Below are 18,627 nucleotides of genomic sequence, written 5' to 3'. Positions count from 1 at the left end.
GAATCTAAAGGCAGAATTGGGAGAAAACACCACAGTTGCACCTAAGAAATCATAGTTAGAAAGGTTGGACAGCAAGATGGGTGGAAGAAAAAAAAGTGGGAATGGAGGTCAAAGGCTAAAAAGTGGGTGCAGCTGCAAAAATAAATTTTATTAATGCCTACAGTGCACCACGTCTTATGCACTGATGCCATTAACCCCCTGTGAATTCTAGTAGAACACATTTTATACTTAGAATAAACCCAAACACTCTCAAAGTACCTAACCTAACCTACTGCTTGAGATCAACAGGAGTCTGCATTTACATTTGCAGACTTTGAAGGGACACAATGCTTCTTTAACCTGCCAAGAGGAAAAAGATCACAAAGAGTATCAGTTTAAAAAAAAAACCAAGGCATATTTAATATCACAATACAAAAACTGCAAAACTTTCAGCCACGGCCCGACGGTGGCCTGTGTTGTTGGCACCTATACCAGTGTCAGACACACAATCATGGCTAACTTTAACCTTAAATATAATAAAAACTGAGGCTAGAGGGCTGCAATTTGTATGTTTGATGATTGGAGGGTGGATGATCAACATACAAATTTGCAGCCCTCTAGCCTCAGTAGTTTTTAAGTCCTGAGGGCAGACAGAAAAAGCGCGGACGGACAGACAACGAGCCATCTCAATAGCTTTCTTTTACAGAAAACGAAAAAGACAGAGTCACCAAATACTCCTTTACGGATGAAGAACTTAAAACTAAGCAAAACATTCACCAAGAAAAAGAGGAAGTTGGAGTGGTTGAACAGCAAAATACCAGAGAACCAGAAAAGAAAGCAAGTGAAGTACTGTACAATGACTTAAAAACTGAAATTGGAAAAATCCCACAGCTGCACTAATATATAATAATTAGAGGGGCTGGACAGCAAGATTGAAGAAAGGAAGCAGGAAAGGAGGTGAAGTAAAGGGCTAAAAACTGGGTGCAGCTAGGTGCCTACGTTGCATCTCGTGAGGTGCACTGACAGCACTCGCCCCTACAAAAGGTCTGGTGGAATGACCCAAGGAGACAGCATAAGGATTTGGACTAAACCTAACAGGATGAGACAATCCTACATCTTGGAGGATGGACTGATCAGCATTACAGGAAAACATAAACATGGAAACTCCACAACTTGGCAGTGAAGGGAAAGAAACAGCCACAAACCAGGCACTCTCCACGTCTTCCGGAGGAAGAAGTTATTGCTATAACTTAGTTTTTTTTATATAAATAATTAATCACTAATAAGTCACTGGCTTAATGATGCTACTCACCGTATCTCTCAGATGAAGCAAAACCAGGAACGAAGAAGTTGCATGACTCAAAGAGCGAACCTGAAAAAAAAAAAAAAATTGGGGGTAAGATAAAACAGTCCAAAATGATCTTAAGGGTAAATGGATATACTGTATATGGTACTGCTGTCCTTTGAACTGTCAATATAAAACGAAATATCCAGAAAATGAACAGGAGACATGATGAAATTTAAGCTTTCAATATATATATATATATATATATATATATATATATATATATATATATATATATATATATATATATAATTCAACATTGACAGTGAGGCTATCCCTCAGCAGTACAAAACCAGGCGGCGTGGAAATAGACAGCATGAAACATAATTCACTTTATTCCTTATACAGCGACGTTTCGAGACCAATGTCTCATCATCCAGGCTAAAATTAAAGATAAAAACTGATAAGCAATACAGCATAACAAATTATTTTTTGTTGACACGCAAAATACATTGAATAAAGTAAGGCAAAGTAAGATACATCGTTGAAATAAAAATTACGCTACAAGAAGAGAAACATATTTAAAGTTAAGAGTAGTTAAAAAGACACCTTGTCTCAACGGAGTTCAGTTGCTGTATGAAAAATGCACCGAAAGTAAACAAGAAGAAGGGCGTGGTTTAGGCTATGTACAAGGGAACAGATGAAGAGTGGTTGTTTAAGGTGGGAACTAGTTTCTTTATAGCTAGAGATTCTAATATTGGAAGGTGGTGCTCATAGGGGCTTGATAATAATATCTTGAAATCCTTGTAATTTATATTATTTTTGCAAAATTTCCCATGATTCCTAATGTTAGATAGTTCTGGGTTGGATAGTTTACACCCTGTACGGAAACTGATGCCCATATGTGCATCACATCTCACCTTAAGCAGGCGGCGTGTGTTGCCAACGTAAGTCTGCCTGTTGCATCGGCAGCAAGTATAAATATAGACAACACCGGACTGCATTAGGGAGGTAATCTCTCTTTATGACGCAACATACTACCAATAGTCCTAGGGTTCATTAGGACAAACTTGACATCAACGGCCGGGAAATAATTAGTTAAAATTCTCCTTAAGTGAGGTAAGAAAGAGGTGTCATGCACATAAGGAAATCGTATATAGAGCTTAAGTTTATGGGCCAAATGTATTGCTGCTGGAGGATGAAATGAAATATCCAGCGTTTTCCTGACATATTTCATAAAGAGATTAGGAGGATAGCAATTTGATTTAAAATAATCGTAAAGGATTCCGATTTCTTTGTGGAAAAGACTCAATCAGAAGTTAATGTCATGGCTCTGTGGAGGAGGGTAGACAATGAATTTAATTTAAAATTGAAAAACAAAAACTATAAAAGTTAAGACCAAGGCCTGTGAAAGTTGCCTTTCGAAAAATGCCTGTGTGAAAACGGTCGTCATCACGGATGACAATCGTATCTAAGAATGGTAGTTTGTTATTGTTTTCCAATTCATATGTAAATTTAATGTTGGAATGTAAAGAATTGGCATATTGTAAGAACGAATCACAATGCGAATGGTCCTTAAAAAGAACAAAAGTGTCATCCACATATCGGCGATAGAATAAAGGTTTAAAAGAAGGGGGACAACTGTCCAGCAGCTCTCTCTCAAATTTGTGCATAAAAATGTTGGCGAATGTGCAACTCAGTGGGTTACCCATCCCCACACCCTCAACCTGCACATATACCTCATCATTAAAAACAAAGGCGGTGTCCCGCACTGCCAACTCCAATAACTTCTTAAAATCATGACGGTTAAAACCATGGTGAACACTGTCATCCTCAGTAAAAATAGTGTCTAAAATGTATTCAATTGTTTCCTCCACGGGTATATTAGTAAATAAAGATTCTACATCAAAGCTAGCCATGACTAAATCGGAATCCTGACACAAAATGCTATTTTTGAATTCTAAGGAATTAGAAAGACAAAGTTCATTATTAAATGAGCTTTCCAATAAAGGGATCAGATATTTGGCAATTTTATAGCCAGGCGTGGCATAAGACGAAAGGATAGGCCTCATAGGAACATTTTCCTTATGTACTTTCGGGAGCCCGTACATGACACCAAAAGAAGAGCCAGTGACGAAAAGATCATCGTAAGTAACCTGATTAATTGTATGTCTGTCCTTTAGGGCCTTTAAAAAACGGTTGATCCTGTCCTCGTTTCTAAAAATGAGTTTAAAATCTTTTTCACCAATTTTCAGAAATTTAGAGTTATCCGATAGAATATGCTGCATCTTATGAATGTAATCAGCCCTGTTTAAAATAACGGTTCCTTTACCTTTATCTGGTTTTGCAAAAATCAGGTCTTCCTTTTTACTCAGTTTACGAAGTGTGTTTAAATCTTCTTTATTAAAGAAAGGAGCCCATCTAGTTTTCAGTTTGCTGTAATTAGCGTGAGCAAAAGCAGATAGTTCGGTTTGAAATTTCGGCATATTTGCATTTAAAGGCAGGTTCTTTAGTTTGGAAAAAAGTACCTCAAAAGGCAGGTAATATTCATAATACGAGGGTTTATAATTAGGTAAACAGAAATCCAACCCAAAAGATAAAAGAAATTCCTCCTTCTTGGTTAAGTTGTAATCGGAGAAGTTGAACACCACTTTATTCCCTTTGCCTGTAAAATTAGGTTTAAAGATGCCTAAATGCTTTAGTTTGTTATTATGGGTATTTTGTACTTTTTCTATATAGGAATTCAGGTCCTTAGATAGTAGCCAGTTAAATATAATAAGGTCAATAAGTGTAAGGCTGTTAAGAATTTCATTGTACAAGGGTTGAATGCTTTTCATATGTTGTGCAATAAATTTCTCTTTAGTACAGATCTCAATAGTTAACAGGGCATTGGTGGAGTCATGATAAAATTTGGTATTATAAAGAGAGTGTCGATACAACTTAAATTTAACAAAGTTCGGCGTGACATGGTTTAGTTGGCAGTATTGTAAAAATTCCAGGTCGAGCTTGGCCTTCCACCACTTCTTCAAGGTATTCTCCAATTTACGACATGTCAGCAGCAACGGTCGGTCATATCTTCGCTGGATTAGGTCACGGAAGTGTAGTAAGCCATTAGATCGGAGCCGAAAGAGAAACAGCAACACGAACATCCAGGAAAACATGGTGTGAAAACAGGAACACACTGAAGGGGTCGATGTTGTCCAAAACTAGCTGCAGAAGTCAGCGGGATCAAAACAAGAAGAATCCACATGGCAACGGGAAGAATAATTCAACATTGACACCTCTTTCTTACCTCACTTAAGGAGAATTTTAACTAATTATTTCCCGGCCGTTGATGTCAAGTTTGTCCTAATGAACCCTAGGACTATTGGTAGTATGTTGCGTCATAAAGAGAGATTACCTCCCTTAATGCAGTCCGGTGTTGTCTATATTTATACTTGCTGCCGATGCAACAGGCAGACTTACGTTGGCAACACACGCCGCCTGCTTAAGGTGAGATGTGATGCACATATGGGCATCAGTTTCCGTACAGGGTGTAAACTATCCAACCCAGAACTATCTAACATTAGGAATCATGGGAAATTTTGCAAAAATAATATAAATTACAAGGATTTCAAGATATTATTATCAAGCCCCTATGAGCACCACCTTCCAATATTAGAATCTCTAGCTATAAAGAAACTAGTTCCCACCTTAAACAACCACTCTTCATCTGTTCCCTTGTACATAGCCTAAACCACGCCCTTCTTCTTGTTTACTTTCGGTGCATTTTTCATACAGCAACTGAACTCCGTTGAGACAAGGTGTCTTTTTAACTACTCTTAACTTTAAATATGTTTCTCTTCTTGTAGCGTAATTTTTATTTCAACGATGTATCTTACTTTGCCTTACTTTATTCAATGTATTTTGCGTGTCAACAAAAAATAATTTGTTATGCTGTATGGCTTATCAGTTTTTTATCTTTAATTTTAGCCTGGATGATGAGACATTGGTCTCGAAACGTCGCTGTATAAGGAATAAAGTGAATTATGTTTCATGCTGTCTATTTCCACGCCGCCTGGTTTTGTACTGCTGAGGGATAGCCTCACCGTCAATGTTGAATTATTCTTCCCGTTGCCATGTGGATTCTTCTTGTTTTGATCCCGCTGACTTCTGCAGCTAGTTTTGGACAACATCGACCCCTTCAGTGTGTTCCTGTTTTCACACCATGTTTTCCTGGATGTTCGTGTTGCTGTTTCTCTTTCGGCTCCGATCTAATGGCTTACTACACTTCCGTGACCTAATCCAGCGAAGATATGACCGACCGTTGCTGCTGACATGTCGTAAATTGGAGAATACCTTGAAGAAGTGGTGGAAGGCCAAGCTCGACCTGGAATTTTTACAATACTGCCAACTAAACCATGTCACGCCGAACTTTGTTAAATTTAAGTTGTATCGACACTCTCTTTATAATACCAAATTTTATCATGACTCACCAATGCCCTGTTAACTATTGAGATCTGTACTAAAGAGAAATTTATTGCACAACATATGAAAAGCATTCAACCCTTGTACAATGAAATTCTTAACAGCCTTACACTTATTGACCTTATTATATTTAACTGGCTACTATCTAAGGACCTGAATTCCTATATAGAAAAAGTACAAAATACCCATAATAACAAACTAAAGCATTTAGGCATCTTTAAACCTAATTTTACAGGCAAAGGGAATAAAGTGGTGTTCAACTTCTCCGATTACAACTTAACCAAGAAGGAGGAATTTCTTTTATCTTTTGGGTTGGATTTCTGTTTACCTAATTATAAACCCTCGTATTATGAATATTACCTGCCTTTTGAGGTACTTTTTCCAAACTAAAGAACCTGCCTTTAAATGCAAATATGCCGAAATTTCAAACCGAACTATCTGCTTTTGCTCACGCTAATTACAGCAAACTGAAAACTAGATGGGCTCCTTTCTTTAATAAAGAAGATTTAAACACACTTCGTAAACTGAGTAAAAAGGAAGACCTGATTTTTGCAAAACCAGATAAAGGTAAAGGAACCGTTATTTTAAACAGGGCTGATTACATTCATAAGATGCAGCATATTCTATCGGATAACTCTAAATTTCTGAAAATTGGTGAAAAAGATTTTAAACTCATTTTTAGAAACGAGGACAGGATCAACCGTTTTTTAAAGGCCCTAAAGGACAGACATACAATTAATCAGGTTACTTACGATGATCTTTTCGTCACTGGCTCTTCTTTTGGTGTCATGTACGGGCTCCTGAAAGTACATAAGGAAAATGTTCCTATGAGGCCTATCCTTTCGTCTTATGCCACGCCTGGCTATAAAATTGCCAAATATCTGATCCCTTTATTGGAAAGCTCATTTAATAATGAACTTTGTCTTTCTAATTCCTTAGAATTCAAAAATAGCATTTTGTGTCAGGATTCCGATTTAGTCATGGCTAGCTTTGATGTAGAATCTTTATTTACTAATATACCCGTGGAGGAAACAATTGAATACATTTTAGACACTATTTTTACTGAGGATGACAGTGTTCACCATGGTTTTAACCGTCATGATTTTAAGAAGTTATTGGAGTTGGCAGTGCGGGACACCGCCTTTGTTTTTAATGATGAGGTATATGTGCAGGTTGAGGGTGTGGGGATGGGTAACCCACTGAGTTGCACATTCGCCAACATTTTTATGCACAAATTTGAGAGAGAGCTGCTGGACAGTTGTCCCCCTTCTTTTAAACCTTTATTCTATCGCCGATATGTGGATGACACTTTTGTTCTTTTAAGGACCATTCGCATTGTGATTCGTTCTTACAATATGCCAATTCTTTACATTCCAACATTAAATTTACATATGAATTGGAAAACAATAACAAACTACCATTCTTAGATACGATTGTCATCCGTGATGACGACCGTTTTCACACAGGCATTTTTCGAAAGGCAACTTTCACAGGCCTTGGTCTTAACTTTTATAGTTTTTGTTTTTTCAATTTTAAATTAAATTCATTGTCTACCCTCCTCCACAGAGCCATGACATTAACTTCTGATTGAGTCTTTTCCACAAAGAAATCGGAATCCTTTACGATTATTTTAAATCAAATTGCTATCCTCCTAATCTCTTTATGAAATATGTCAGGAAAACGCTGGATATTTCATTTCATCCTCCAGCAGCAATACATTTGGCCCATAAACTTAAGCTCTATATACGATTTCCTTATGTGCATGACACCTCTTTCTTACCTCACTTAAGGAGAATTTTAACTAATTATTTCCCGGCCGTTGATGTCAAGTTTGTCCTAATGAACCCTAGGACTATTGGTAGTATGTTGCGTCATAAAGAGAGATTACCTCCCTTAATGCAGTCCGGTGTTGTCTATATTTATACTTGCTGCCGATGCAACAGGCAGACTTACGTTGGCAACACACGCCGCCTGCTTAAGGTGAGATGTGATGCACATATGGGCATCAGTTTCCGTACAGGGTGTAAACTATCCAACCCAGAACTATCTAACATTAGGAATCATGGGAAATTTTGCAAAAATAATATAAATTACAAGGATTTCAAGATATTATTATCAAGCCCCTATGAGCACCACCTTCCAATATTAGAATCTCTAGCTATAAAGAAACTAGTTCCCACCTTAAACAACCACTCTTCATCTGTTCCCTTGTACATAGCCTAAACCACGCCCTTCTTCTTGTTTACTTTCGGTGCATTTTTCATACAGCAACTGAACTCCGTTGAGACAAGGTGTCTTTTTACTACTCTTAACTTTAAATATGTTTCTCTTCTTGTAGCGTAATTTTTATTTCAACGATGTATCTTACTTTGCCTTACTTTATTCAATGTATTTTGCGTGTCAACAAAAAATAATTTGTTATGCTGTATTGCTTATCAGTTTTTATCTTTAATTTTAGCCTGGATGATGAGACATTGGTCTCGAAACGTCGCTGTATAAGGAATAAAGTGAATTATGTTTCATGCTGTCTATTTCACGCCGCCTGGTTTTATATATATATATATATATATATATATATATATATATATATATATATATATATAAGGGCCTTAGATTTCATATTCCGAGAAAAATTACAAGAAAACACAACAGATACATTCCTAGAATAACTTACTGAAGCTGCAATTTACACGTATTTGTCAAATTAACATTTAAATGTAAATTCCAGGATATTCACTAGTTTATAAATGGCTGTCTGTTGAAGCCAAGAAAAAAAGTCACAGGAAAAAAAAGTCACAATAATTGAAGGTGACTGGTAACAAAGTCATAGCAAACTATAAGATAACCTAACCTGACCTAACATCTACCCTAACCTAACCTAACCCAACCTAACCTAACGATTACTGGCCACCATAAATGAATGTGACTTTTTTTTACTGTGACTTTTTCCCCTAGCCAAAAGTATGACTTTTTCTGTGACTTCCAGTCCTGTGACTTTATTACTGGCCACCTGGTGTTTGTCTACTTCCATTTCACCTATTGCATTGTGCATCATTATTTTATTCGAAAAGTTTTGGTAAAGTTAATGTCCCAAGATAAAATATGATTACTATTATTGTGTTAATTAGTAAATATAACCCGTTCCATATTTACACAAGTCTTTCAACCAACAGTATTCGATATTCAAGCATCATACGACTTGTTTTGGGAGGTTCATGGTTTTCGAAGATTTTCATAAGCCTTACCATATACACAACGATATTCTTGTAATATGTCTTTGATAAACTGTACAGAAAACAGACACACGCATACACAAAGATTTGGGTGAAATATCTACGTTTTAAATATGAACATATCATACTGCAGGTGGAAAATGGTAGTTGCGCTGTATAAAAAAATCAGTTGGCAAACAAGATGTAAGAAGATGTAAGATGAGTTTCCGCACAGGCTGCCGGGAAGGTGGCTATGCTCAGTGACATCACATGGTTAGCTTGGGTGCTGAGCGTTTATCAAGACCATCAAGAAACAATGCCAGTTGCAGATAACGTCATGATGTAGAGTCTGGTGGTCCTAAGCCAGCAACTCTTTCTCTCAAGCTCTTCTTTTATTGGACAAACTGACTTGTTAAGTAGATAAACTCAACAGTAAGTTCACCACAAGAGGTATTTGACTTGTCCCTGGAGGACATTAGTTTAACTTCTGACTGCAATATAAAGTCTGCAATCATCACAACCATCGCTACGCCACGTCGGGGGCACAAACAAACTTAGTTAGTTTGTCCAATACGGTAACATAAGTTAGGCCTATGAAAGTATAGCCTACACCCAGGTATAGCCTAAGAAAGCTGTAGCCTGAAAAAGGGATTTAGGTAGAAGTTGTGAACAACAAGGTAAGGCGGAATATAAAGAAAGACTGGTTTAGTTTAGACTGAATTTTAGTAGGAATTCATATAAACTAGACTTGGAAATGGCAAATTACCAGTCAAATGTCACAACAGGCAAGACTAATAATGGTAGCAGTAGCCAGGTAAGTCAAGTAACATATAAAAAGAGTTACCAATATGCAGAGAAAGGGCAAACACATCAAACAAATAAACCTAACATGAGAAACCCCAAAAGAAATTTACCAAAGCATGCTCTAGGTGTGGTCAAGTAAAGAGGATCATTAGAGCAATGATTGGGACAAGTGCCATGCATCAGGTAAAGCGTGTACGTTGCAAACACAATACCTCAGTCATAGAACCTTCAGACAAGGTGCTTAAGAGTTAAAATGGCACAGATATATAAGTTACAGGTTCATCACAAGTGGAAGTACAATATAGCGATCGGGAAAAGGCAAGAAAACATTGACAGTAGTCAAACGTAAGGGACAAAGCTGACTGGACCTAAAATGGTTAAGGTGTATAAAATTAGACTTGCTAGTATTCTAAGGGTTACAGGTACAAAACAAGAGCCTACAGAAGGAATTTCAATAACTAACCTAACCTAACTAACATAACCTCATTGCATTACAAGTGGAAATACAATATAATGATAAAGTTACCATTGACAGTAGTCAAAGGTAAGGGACGAACCTTATCGGACCTAAATTAGTTAAGGTGTATAAAATTAGACTTGCCTAGTATTCTAAGAGTGAGCGTAAGACATTTTCCCCTCTGGACATTTACCTACTGTATACAATAAGAGCGAAAGTTTGTTTGTTTCTCAGAGTCATGCATGATTTATTGTATTTTTACTGAACAATAAAAACTGATAAAAAACATAATTACATCAAGGACAGAGGCATTCCTAGACATTTTGGGGCCAGGGGGGGCAGAGTCCCATTTGCAGATCCTCTTATGGGGCAGGAGGCGAGCAAAGCGAGCCAAAGCAGCTGGGGGTTTTGGGGGGTGCTGTAAGCCCCCAGGAAAATTTTTAGAATATGAGCAATTGTAGGATCATTTTAAAAGCACTTGTAAATGCAAATTTCAGAAATTTTATTTATTAAATTTCACATTTTGGGGCCCCCATCACTTTGGGGCCTGGGGGGCAATTTCAAACAGGCAGCCCCCCCCTCAGGAACGCCACTGATTAAGGATTACAATATTCATGTGGGATATTTAGGGTCAAATGCATTAGAAAATTGTCATTAATACTAGTTTATTTTTTGCATTAAGGATCAAAATATTCACTACATTCTAGTTACAACAGGCTACAACATTCGGGTTGTCCACCCTGATGCACCTACGGACACCGCTAGCCTAGGCTCCTGGTAGCCTACATAAGAAACATCGGTTAGGCTACTCCCTACCCACATTAGAACAGACGCTACTTTTTTAACGCTAATTTTTTTAACATTACTGCTTTCAGTTGGGGGTGGCGGAACAGGACTTCGCACCTTATCCGCATTTTGAAAGATTCTTGGCAAGCTCATATGTCTGGCAGGCGGTAATGTTGCACTGCATGCACTAGCCACAGGGGTTACAGAAAACGAGCGACGTGAGGAAGGTAGTAACAGAAAACAAGGTTATATAGCTCTGTCGACAAACTGCATAATAGGCTCTGTTCAACTGTTTACTCCAAACTTAGGGATTAACCGTACGTTCGGACATGATTGGCCTAAGCTGCTTCTTGTGTATACGTAAACAAACCCCCACAACATTGTGGGCTGTTCTTAGCCATGTTGTGTGCAGGCTGTATCGAGATTTGGTGTCATCAGGGCCCTGGGCGCCACTGTCCAGGTACACTGTGATGACGAGGTTATCAACAGAATTGGCAGAACTAGCATCCGAACCACTTACACTATCATTGGGGTAATTGAGTAACTTGCTGCATACTGGGGGTGGGGGTGGGGAATGCCTGGGGGAAAATATCCAGTGGGGAATATGTCAGGGGAAAATGTCCATGGGGGAAAATGTCCTGTGGGGGAAAATGTCCTGGGAGGAAAATGTCCTGTGGGGGAAAATGTCCGGGGAATGTCCTGGGGGGAATGTCCCGGGGATGTCTGGGGGAATATGTCCGGGGGAACATGACTGGGCCCCTCTAAGAGTTACAGGTACAAAACTGGAGCCTACAGAAGGAATTTCAATAACTAGCCTAACCTAACTCACTGCATTGCTATGTTTCGATACTTATATATACGTCGTACAAATATTAAAAGACGATCTCTCCTCTTCCACAGGTAAGAGTTGAGTACAAATTAATGAAATGGCATACTGCAAGCCACAATGCCCTACCGTTGTGTGGTTCCTAACTTTCATGGGTTATTATAAAACTGGGCGGACAATATAAGGTTTTGCATTCCCTACGGACAACCTCCTCTATCTTCAAAATAGCTTCGCACGAGTTTCATATACCTCGTAGGCGTCCCAAGCAAGGAGCTTCCGCCATATCTTACGGCCTAAACTTCATAAGGCCTGAAGTTGTGACGGCCTGACAAGTTCACGGCCGAAAATAATACGGCCAAATCGACCCGAACTCCTTTTGGGAAACGAATGTGGTCCATCGTCTGCCGATATACTCGGTTTCAAGTGATCTGACAATCAGCTTTCCCCGATATCTTTGGCTCCTTTTGATAATTATTCAAACCATTTCATCTATAACACATTTGGTGTCTATATAGACAAGAACCTTCACACCTTATATAAATCACAAATAGGCCGATTTGTGTCGATAATATACCTACATATGCACAAAGACATGAGTTTGTATGAGTCTACTCATATCAAACAAGAACGAACGATGAAGCTTTCAATAGGAATGGAATATAGAAGTTAGCACAGAGGCCTAGCTCTGGGACCTACGAGGTCATTCAGCGCTGAAACGGAAATTGAGAGTAGAGAGGTTTGAAAGGTTTAAGAGGTGGAAAACCTCACAGTTGCACGATGAAGCAATGGTTAGGAGACGGTGGATAGCATGATGGAAGAGAGAATATGAACAGAGGTACAGTAAAAGGGATGAAATAGGTTGTAGCTACGGGCAGAAGGGACGCTGCAAGAACCTTAAGTAATGCCTACAGTGCACCGCGTGAGGTGCACTGACGGCATTATCCCCCTACGGAGAAAGAAGCTTTCAATAATCATTTTATGCTACTGGTGTAGCCCAGGATAAACGTAGACCTATACCCACAAACTGTTCAGATCACGAGATTTCCATATTCAAAATTGATCCTACGTACAATATCACTGCAAGAATATGAAAATATCTTTATTATGATACCAAAGTCATATCAACGGCCATAATCACTAGAACTCGAAGCTCTGGCAAGTGAACGATAGGCCTAATTGTCAGGTATATGATTTTACTTGCCTTCTTTTAAGCACGCTTTCATTTCACCAGTCAAAATTACTTTCTTGTTGCAATCACTACTCATTCACTCTATTTCATGATCGTTCCAATAAAAAAATAAGTCTAGGCTAGCCTTTTATTCCGCACGTAAGTCACTACACAATGGATGACGAGAACTCATTGAGATTTCGAATTTTTGGTCGATAAGTGACTTGTTAAAATACTCCTGAAATTGCCTAATCACTGAGCTGCTGTAATGGTTTGAATATTCCAGAAAAAAATATGTAAATATGCAATGTATTCTGAAAAGGAAACTGCAATACTATTCCCAACCCCCGCCTTCCATCCAATTTTGCAGTGGCTGTTCCTTTCACCTACCCCAGAGAGCCTCATACCTCACAGACGAGACGCAAGAAATAATGAAAAGACCTTTTATTCGCACTAACATACCCAGGTATCTTTTATTTACCCACAATGAAACAAAATAACTGAAAGGTCAATGTAAGACGTTATTTTTATGGCATTTACCGTTATTTTATGTTCTACGTACATCCCCGGGGGCTGGTACTAAACACGGTGTCCATTTTGCGCGTAAACATTTACTAGAAATAGTCTCATGTCGAAACTACTTAGCGTGTCTTGTTATACTCTGCAACATGCAACCGGCAGCCTACATAGGTTGGGTTAAGCATCGTCAGAAGTACGAGGTGGGTTATTCTTGCTGCCACCATTTTGCCTCACCCTTGGCAAGTTCTCGAAACTCTTGCTGGGGAACTGTCATGGTTTTATTATAACAATTATTAATTACAAAATCCAAGGGATAATGCTATTTCAACACGGCATGAATCTTCTGTTCTACGTTATATACTTGACAAGATGTAGGCTAAACGACGTAGCATTTTAGGAAGTAATGAAATGAAGTAATGAAATAAGAGCAGCGTTTCTCATCACATAACAGAACAGTGGCCACTTCGTTTCCACTTTCGGCAGCGTCAGTGACCTTGATATTGTAACGCCAGTTTTAGCAACCACAAACCAATCAATCAGTAGTGCTGTCCACTTTCAGTGGCTCATCTGTGGTCTTCCATTGAAACACGTGTGCAGGCAGCATTAGGCTTAATGGTGGTAATATAATATATATATATACCGTATATACATTTTTTACCACCATTAGGCCTAATGCTGTGATAAAGACGCAAGCTATTTCTTCAGTAATACTTTGAATGCTTATGTATAGAAAGGACCCTAACACCCTGCTATATAGGTCTAAACATGCCGATATATATCGATAATACAAGCACACGAAAGACCAGCTTCTACATATACACACATATATAGTATTTGTATATACCGATTTGGTAGCTAGTGTTGGTTTAAACTAAATATGAGCATTACAAGTTTTAATAACAGTATTATGCACAAAAAATTTGACGTCAACCAAACTGTAAATCTCACAGGGCTAATAAGTACTTTCCTTAGACCCATGTTCACAAATTTCACTATAAAAATAGTAATAATTCCCATAAATGCTAATAGCCTTTAAAGTCTTAAAAGTAACACCTTTAATTAATGAGTTACATCATGGTAAATGAAAAATACACTTGAAAGGGTAAAAACGCGAGGAATTCCTTCGACACACCAACAACTAAGTACCCATTGGCTTTATGAGCTCTCGTCAGAGGTACTGTGCAAGATGGCGCTTTTATCGGTCGCCGTCTAAAAAGTTTTGGAGAATAAATGTTTCTCGAGAGTTCCTGATTTGTGAGAGGGACAGACAAGTGACTGATGAGTTGTAAGTGAAGGTATCTGAAGAGCTGACAAGCGGTCTGATAAGCAGCTTACAGATAAAAAAAAAAAAGTAAAAATTGAAAGATTAAAAAAAGTAAAAAATGAACTGAAAAATTGAAAGATAAAAAAACAAGTAAAAAATGAGCTTTAGTTTCCACGGCGCAATCGAATATTCTGTACAGCGTATACGGCTGTATGAAACTCTCAGCCGCGGCCAGGTGGTGGTCTGTGTTGTTGGCACCTACAGCGGTGCCGGACGCATCATCATGGCTAACTTTAGCCCCAAATAAAATCAAAAGTATTGAGGCTGTAAGGCTGTAATGTGGCATGTTTGATGTTTGGAGGGTGGATGGTCTACATACCAATTTGCAGCCCTCTAGCCTCAGTAGTTTTTAAGATCTGAGGGCGGACAGAAAAAAGTGCGGACAGAAAAGTGCGGACAGAAAAGTGCGGACAGAATAAAGTGTGCACAGAAGTGAGCACAGAAAAAAAGTGCGGACAGAATAAAGTGAGGACAGAAGAAGTGAACACAGAAAAAAAGTGCGGACAGAAAAAAGTGCAGACAGGATAAAGTGAGGACAGAAAACGAGTGGACAGAAAAAGTGCGGACAGAATAAAGTGAGGGCAGAAAAAGTGCGGACAGAAAACGAGTGGACAGAAAAAGTGCGGACAGAATAAAGTGAGGGCAGAAAAAGTGCGGACAGAAAACGAGTGGACAGAAAAAGTGCGGACAGAATAAAGTGAGGACAGAAAACGAGTGGACAGAAAAAGTGCGGACAGAATAAAGTGAGGGCAGAAAAAGTGCGGACAGAAAAAGTGCGGACGGACATACAAACATCCATCTCAATAGTTGTCTTTCCCAGAAAACTAAAAAATTACCGGCTGAATCATATGACTGACAACACACTAACAAATATACTCACTGAATAACGTCTAAATTGTAACGGTGCGATATTGGATAATATACGTCGATAAACCACAATGAATAATAAGCACTCCATAAGTTATAATATTCACAAAACACACAATAATCATTAAAAACATAAAGCGTGACGGTACGTCCTCCACGGCTTCAGGGGTTTGAATGACCATCTTGGCGGCATAGCAGTCTCCTTTCTACCCCTGCAGGGTTGCCAGATGAACAGATAATGTCCAAAATTTAAAGAAAAATATGGCCGAAAATGGCCACTTTGGAAAAGTATTTGGCCAAAGGTATAAAATGACTGGATTATGTGAATTAGTATGCCAACTGTGCATAAATTATGCCTATATATTCGATTGCATGTCGTCAAAAATACTTTAAATTTAAACCTTAAAATGCTTCCAGGGAAACACGGCTGTTCAATTGACAGCACTTTCTCAAGGCATTGAATATCTTGTTCTTCTTTTTCTGCGGTGGAGTCGTAAAGGGTTTTGCTGTTGTGTATTTGCAGCATTTCGGGAATATATTTGCATAAATGGCCAAACTGATTTTTCATGGCAACAGAGTTAAAAATGCCCAAATTTAAAAAATTTTGGCCATGAAATGGCCAATCTGGCAACTACTCCTACCCCCTCCCTCCCTCCCCGGAGAGAGCCCAAAGAGCCCCCGCCCCCCACCCACCCCCGGTCTCGGAGAAGGAAAGTGTTGACGTTGTCATGGACGATATTGAGATGGTTACGAAGACTTTTTTTTTCTTTTTCTTTCTCTGTTGGAATTAGGACACTCGTGGACGTGTTTTTACAAGTGATATTATAACTACCATTGATGTTACTATCGTAATTTGGATAATTAATATTGTTTTATACTATCATTTATCCGTAAACCGAGAAGAAGTAACGAGTAGTGTGAATGAAAATATTGAAGTTGCTAAAACGAAGACTGAAAGTTAAAATTAGGCAGTACATACTTTTTCAAATACCATACGCTAATATATATATATATATATATATATATATATATATATATATATATATATATATATATATATATATATATATGACTTTGAAACTAAACGTCCGTATGTGGAATGCTTATAGTCTTAATTTCCCGTGCCAAGTTTCGGAGAACCTTTAGACGGACATTTGCAATCTAAAATGTCTTTTAGCAAGGTTTTTTGGGAAGCTTTAATGAGACGGTCAGTTCCTCTCAAATTTCCGCCAGCCTGGCTTCTATTAACCTTTAAAAAGACATTTCGTTTTCCTTATGACCATACAACACTTTTTCTTTCACGATATTTATATCAGACAGGATACATTTAGCGTTCTGAAGCATTGTTTCCTAATAGTACCATATTATGTGTTTTCCTTTCATGTTTTTTTTTTTTTAATCGGGATTACATGTGTTTTTATGACAGATTTTTCGAAGGTGGACATGGCTGCTGGCTATACGGATTAGCAGTTCCTCGTTGGACGAGTCGGTAGAGTTCTCGGCTAGCACTCTGCTATGCCCGAGTTCGAGTCTCCGATCGGCCAGTGAAGAATTAGAGGAATTTATTTCTGGTGGTAGAAATTAATTTCTCGGTATAATGTGGTTCAGATTCCACAATAAGCTGTAGGTCCCGTTGCTAGGTAACCAATTGGTTCTTAGCCACGTAAAATAAGTCTAATCCTTCGGGCCAGCTCTCTCAAGGAGAGCTGTTAATCAGCTCAGTGGTCTGGTTAAACTAAGGTATACTTAACTTATAAGAGATTAGCTTCCAGGAGAGACAAAAATGGAACTTTTGGGAGAAGGTACATTTTGTGAGGTACATTGTTCGGTTTTAGCGAAGACATGCGGTGTCGTAACACTGATTATAAATATTATTATTATCCAACACACCCGGAGTTATATAAATAAAAAAAAGATAGATGCAGTACAAAAGCTCAAAACTGGAAGCAAATCTCAGGCAGGAAACGGAAAGATACGAATGATGTGAAGTCAAGGCCAGTTTTCTCTCTCTCTCTCTCTCTCTCTCTCTCTCTCTCTCTCTCTCTCTCTCACCCATAAATACACCAAATAGGCCTACATGACTGTATTACAGTGCATGAGACAATTGCTTTGTCATTTCAAATAAAAAACCATGTTATTTACCAAAAATAACAGAGTAGGCCTATTGATGTTTTAATTTTTATAAGCTCAAATAATAACCAAAAGAGAAGTGAACAGAATGCAACCGCCTTCCTAGTAGGTAACGCTCAGCAAACAAAAACAAAAGCATAAACAAAAGAAAAAACTTGTTGCAAGGTCCCAAAATGGATCCCTTGCATGCGAAGACGGGACTGAGAGAGAAATCTTGAGCCACAGGAGATATATATAACACATAACGAGAAGGGTACAAATGTTAAAGCGGCAAAGGTGTGTATGTAAGGGACGAAGAGAAACACTGAACCGGAATAAAGTGATTTCTTACGACGTGAGGTGAAGTACAATGGCCGGAGGAAACGTGGAAAGGAGAGAGAAGGAGCACAATTACAGTGTGAAGGCTGTGACTGGAATTAGACGATTTTCAACAGAGTACGAATGGATTCTTTCTCCTACACGAATAAAAATGTATCAGAATGTATGAAGAAAGTTTTTCGTGTCAGTGAAAATGAGGAGGAGAGAATTAATTATCAACTATTGCGATTGTAAAGCAGGAATTAAGGGCGATCATCAGAATAATTAGGCTTAACTAGCAGAGCAAGACCATCCAAAATTTCAAGTTATTATTTTTGAGGCAAAAATTGAAGGGATATTTTCTAGAAAGACACACAAGAATTATAATTATCTTACGAATTTTCTTATGAATGAAAATATCACCATTTTCAGTAAATTCTTAGAATAATCCCTCTCGTTGTTCTCATCAAATTAGGCCTAGGTCTTCCAACTCTTATCCCGTATTG

General features: G+C 38.3%; 1 protein-coding gene across 1 annotated transcript in view; it reads right to left on the bottom strand.

Annotated features, from left to right (window-relative positions):
* The window catches only part of LOC136853386 (putative neural-cadherin 2), a 451,957-nt gene extending 436,087 nt beyond the window's left edge, over positions 1–15,870 (bottom strand). Inside the window, exons 1-2 of the mRNA XM_067128834.1 lie at positions 15,708–15,870; positions 1,292–1,351 (exon numbers count right to left, since the gene is read on the bottom strand). The gene's annotated coding sequence lies outside the window, so the exon portion shown is untranslated. The remainder of the gene's footprint in view (positions 1–1,291; positions 1,352–15,707) is intronic.
* Between the last annotated feature and the right edge of the window lie 2,757 nt (positions 15,871–18,627).

The sequence above is a fragment of the Macrobrachium rosenbergii genome, chromosome 27, assembly GCF_040412425.1.
Source record: "Macrobrachium rosenbergii isolate ZJJX-2024 chromosome 27, ASM4041242v1, whole genome shotgun sequence".
Lineage (NCBI taxonomy): Eukaryota > Metazoa > Arthropoda > Malacostraca > Decapoda > Palaemonidae > Macrobrachium > Macrobrachium rosenbergii.
The sequence above is the reverse complement of the archived record's forward strand: the minus strand, read 5'-3'. Positions and strand labels throughout refer to the sequence as shown.